The 5,110-nt window shown below is 44.2% G+C and overlaps 1 long non-coding RNA gene across 1 annotated transcript; it reads right to left on the bottom strand.

The window, feature by feature from the left end:
- Positions 1–3,624: 3,624 nt before the first annotated feature.
- Positions 3,625–4,754, bottom strand: LOC112140676. Its single transcript, XR_002918225.2, has 2 exons — positions 3,960–4,754; positions 3,625–3,872 (listed from the first exon to the last, which is right to left on the bottom strand). It is a non-coding gene; the product is annotated as an uncharacterized LOC112140676 (long non-coding RNA).
- Positions 4,755–5,110: the final 356 nt, after the last annotated feature.

Genomic DNA, 5,110 nt, shown 5'->3' with positions numbered 1-5,110 from the left:
GTGCTGCGGGCGACGGGTTACAGGGAACACTTCTACAACAGTATAGGTGAGACGCAGGGGCGTTGTACAGATTTTTTCTTTATTAACTCCGCCCCCATTAGTGCTGTTCACGTGATACGTGCACGCTCCTGACTGCAGCCTGACTGTTAGAAATGAGGCAATCAGGGTGTAGTTTGTGGGACGTCCTGCAGGCACTTACGTATCCTGTGTGCAGCATTTCTGAGCTCTCAGTCGCAGGAAGTTATGACGGTTGTGTGGCGTACGGACGCCGAATGACATCACTGTGACTTCCATGATCCTCACCAATACTTCACAACACAATTCTGCATTTCACAAAAACTTTTTGGAAATCTTTCATGGAGAAAAATAACATTTTTAGTCTCTTTCTAAAAGAATCATAATCATTTTTGGATGACAGGGAACAGCAGTTTGGTCACGGTGACCAGAGAGTTTCACAGAGGAGGATCCTCACCTTCTGGAATGAACAGCAGATATCAACATAAACTGCTGTGATACAAATGGAGCCCTGTTTGAGTGTGAAAAGAATGATTAGAGATGATTACATCTGAGACCTGGTCGTTCTTCCTCTGATCTTTCTGTGGAATTCATTCTTTCAGTTCACGTTTGTTTTGTAACAAAGAAAACCCTCCAACCCTCACGTCCTCAGCGTCCTGGCGTCTCCTTTAACGCCAAATGCATTGGGCAGAATTAAAACGTGAAGACTCCATCTGTTTGGTTAGAGGATGACAAAGTGCTGGCAGAGAAGCAGCAGCCGTCTCATCGCCGTCTCGTCGCCGTCTCGTCGCCGTCTCGTCGCGTCTCGTCGCCGTCTCGTCGCCGTCTCGTCGCCGTCTCGTCGCCGTCTCGTCAGACCGCTGATGACGTTTGGATGCTGGCTGACATCCAGGCTCTCATAGAGAGAGAGACTGTCACATCAGAACGATATGATTGGTCAAAACTGTGAGATAGGATTATGTAAAGACCCTGATAACAGGATGGAATCAGGAGTTCATGACTTTTCCTGCAGAACTAAAGCAGTTTGTACTTTTTATGAGCTGTAATAAAAATGTGTTTATTGGCTCTTTTGCACGTTAAAAAACTAAAATTATGATTAAAAAATTCACCCACAAGAAACGCTTTGATCCCATTTCAAATCAAACTCCTACTGGAGTAAAAAGACAATATATTTGATAGAAGTATCACTGAATCTCCTGGTCCAGAATGAGTTTCAAACATGACATCCGTGTACAGATGGCGTTTGAAAAGAGTCACAAAGCAGATTATTTTCTGAGCTAAACTTTTGTCCGTTTAACTGCATTTTAAAGCTAAATTTCACCTGCGGAGCCACAAATTCAATCAGACGGCTTTGATTCAAGACCTCAATATGTTTTTGATTGTTTTTCTCTCTAATTGAGTGATAGAAGAGTCCAGGATCCTCGACAGACGTGTGGATTCTGTCTCTCAGCTGGTCACCCCGGATAACCTCCTGAAGACGACGCTCGGCGTCTTTCTACTGAATCTGCCGTAGATAATGGAAGGAACGCTCTTCCCTAAAGAAAATGTAATCTATGCAGAAATGCTCCACTTTGAAAATGAAGAGCAAATATTTGAGCGGTGGGTGAAGTCTCATCGCTGCCGTCGTCTGAAGTCCTTGCCGAGTCAGCAGGATCAGACTCATAACCCGAGGAGGAGAACCTCCGTCTGAAGCAGAAGCTGCTCCAAACACTTTGACTTTTGCCACCTGAGCAGAGTTTTTGCTCAGCTTTGCATCTTTTGTCTTTCATTAGAGGAAAGTGGGCCAAAGATTTCACCTTTTTTTAAAGAGGAGAAAGTGTTCTCTTAATTACCTGTGGAGATGACCTCCTGCTGCTCACACCCTGACGGCAGCTCCTGTTGGTTTTATATAGAAATCCCGTTTGATTAATGAACTTCTGCTGCTGCTGTGTTTAAGAAAACAACTTCATGGCAGCAACAAATGTGAAGCCATTTGTTAAAGTGAGGTGAAACCTGGAAGCATGAAAAGTGAAGAAGATTGTCGAGCAATCAACCTTGACTTCATTCTCCGGAGTTTTCAAATTTACAACATGAGCTGGATTTGCAGCGAATGGATTAAAACTGCCCCATTCAGAGGATTTGAAAGCCCTCGCATGTTTTCAGGTAGCTGATAATTGGTCCGCTGTGATTAGAGCTTAGGTCAAGTAAGCCGGCAGTGGCTGCTGACTCCTGACATCCGTGCTGTCGGCTCCCGGGTTCGGACTCCCAGGTATCCGCTGAGCCGCGGCGTTTGCCCGGCTTCTAACATCGACGAATCCTTCTGCAGGATTAGCAGGTGATCTGGATCCATCTTTACGTCCAGGTAAATACTTTAACACCAGACAGATGTGAGGTCGACTTTTGGATTTGGTTTTTCCCTGGAAACGTCCAGATGACATCAGAACCTGTCCGACTAATTAGGGGACAAAATGTAATCTGGTTCTGTCCAGGAGACCAGACTGTGCAGAGAGAACAGCCTTTAGCTATGTCTTTGATTTAAACTCCCAATTATGGAAAGAAAAATAGAATCAAGCTGGTGAGAAGTGATTTCCTGAGAGTTTAGACCCTTTTATCAGCAGAAGTCTCAGTGACTCGTTGAGGTGATTTTTTCTCCTACAAAGGAGTGTATTCGTCGTCTGTTAAAATCCAATTTGCTAACGTGTGAAGGAGAGCGTCTGTTCATGGAGAGCAGATTTCTGAGGTCTGACATCGACTCAGACTCCGTCCACCCTCAGTCCAGACCGCGGCTAATAAGGATGGCCGACTCGTCCTGCTTGTTAGCCGCGGCCTTGTAGGATCAGAGAGACGACGGCCGCAGGAACTGCCGCTTGAAAACCAATGATGGGAAACATCTATTCGCTCTGAGTGTCTAATGTATTCAAGTCCCCGACAGAGTTCATAAAAGAAAGTCTGTTTTTGTCAGACGGGTCTGAAAATGGAGGTTTTATCCCAATAAATGCAGTTTTCTGAACCTTTTAAGCCCTGAGTGAGAAGCTGCTGTCACACACAGGAAGCTGCAGAAAGTTGTCAGGAGAAGTTCCTCCGTCCTTCTTTGCAGGGATTAGCACTTCTGGGTAAGACCGTCTGAAACGAGTCGGGACGGCGCCATGGCTACTGTCTCACGCCGTCTGCATGGCGTCGCCTCTCCACGCCGTCCACTTTTCTAGAAAGTCTTCTGTCATTTTCCCTTCAGCGGCTTGTTGGTCTGAGTGTTTGGAGGTGATACTGATAAGTTCTGTTGGAGATTGGACCTCGGCTCAGTCGAGGAGAGATCAGATCCGTTAACAGCTCCTTCTACGGTCAGGATGGACGCTGAACGCTCACACCTTCCTGAAGACGAGGAGCTAGAAAACTCCAGACGTCCAAGTGGATATTTACCAAAGATTCTGCAGGTCAATCGAGGAACGTTTAGGAGACCAAATGGAGACCAGCAGCTAAAGAAAATATATTTAACATTTTTTCTATTCATTATTGATAGTCTATGATCTACCGACACTTCCTTCATGATTAGCTGCTTCATATTTGTCATGGCTACAGAACACGTGGCGACCCAGACGCTGGAACCCGGAAGAAACACAGCAGAGAATTAGCTTGGTAGGTAATGAGTTTAATAGTGTGACGAGGAGGTGGGGTCCTGAACAGGACAGGAAGCAGGTTCCGGGCAGGAGGCAGAGGTAGGAGGTGTAGCAGGCGATCTTGTCCTCCGAGAGGGAGATGGCCGTCTTGGATTCGGGAACGTGGAGCAGAGGCAGAGGCTCGTGGTGTGACCGTGGAGAGAAGACCCGACTGAAGATCTGGACGCAGGACGAAAACACGCAACCACTCGTGGTAGGAGATTCCTGAGGGTGAGTGAGAAAGGCGTTAGTCAGAGTCTTGACAAAAACGTGGCAAGACTGTGGCATGAACGAGGTGACCAAACTAAGCACCATCAGGGGCAACGGACTGGCGGGGAATGAAGGTCCTGGAGCTCCTTAAGTAGGCAGGTGAGGTGAAGAGTTGAGTGGTTGCAGCTGGGGATGATCAGCAGCCAGGTGGAGAGGAGATTGGAGAGGGGGAGGAGACTGACAGAGGCACCATGACAGTATTGGACTATATTTCTATCAAGGGGTGTTAAATGAATGTTCGAATGTTCGTTTTTTTGTTTCTTTTGATGAAAATTTTTTTTTTTAGCAATTATAACATGTTTTTATATTATATTCTGTTTGATTTCCAAAATGCTCTTTATTTCCATTAACAAGACAATCAACTCAAATTCCATCACAAACAAACCACAAAGAAAAACTGACAACCACACTTTGTCTGCAGGAACTAACAGAATTTTACAAATTTCAAGTAATTAAAAAAAAACAAAAAAACAAATGAAACGGATCCAGATGGACAACAGATCCCGGACGAGCCCCCAATTTATGTTAGACCCTGTTTTGGTCTAGGGGATCGAGAGGCATAACATAAAAGGGATTTGGTCTAAACTTTAATAACAAAAACACCAAAAGAATGTCTCCAATAAAAAGAGAATCCATTTATTTACAAGTAAACACTAAAGAACAAACAACAATATTTGAAATGTGAAGCAAACATCATCAAAGCTCCACCTACCTGAACCCAGAAAGAGGAACCGGATCGCTCTGGTCCGGGTCATGCGGAGTTCAACGCCTCTGCAGTCGAATTTCTGACAGTTGAGTTTTTCTGAGTATTTTTGCAGGTGACATTTTTTCTGCCAGATTTAAAGTAAAAAAACAATAATAAACACAAATATGCCGGAAAAAATGTGGTGTTAAAAATTCAAAACTGTATTTCTTTCATTAGTAGATCTTTAAGTTCAACAAGAACAAATAAGCAATGAGGCAACAAGACTTTGGTCGACATCTTAAGGAAACCTTTGCAGTCATGAATAAACGTTTTAACTTTTTAAGTTATCAGTTTCTAGTTACAACACTTAAAAACTCACGTAAAAAAAGTTGCCCTTCACATGACGAGTAACATGCCTGTTACCATGGCAACAAAGTCTTCTGTTAATTTACAGCAAAGCCTTGTTGCTTTTATCATTAAAATCAGCTTTTCCTGTTGAAACCAAAGT

The sequence above is a fragment of the Oryzias melastigma genome, unplaced genomic scaffold (genome assembly GCF_002922805.2).
Source record: "Oryzias melastigma strain HK-1 unplaced genomic scaffold, ASM292280v2 sc01859, whole genome shotgun sequence".
NCBI classification, from domain to species: domain Eukaryota; kingdom Metazoa; phylum Chordata; class Actinopteri; order Beloniformes; family Adrianichthyidae; genus Oryzias; species Oryzias melastigma.
Note: the sequence above shows the minus strand (reverse complement) of the source record. Positions and strands in the feature narration are given on the sequence as shown.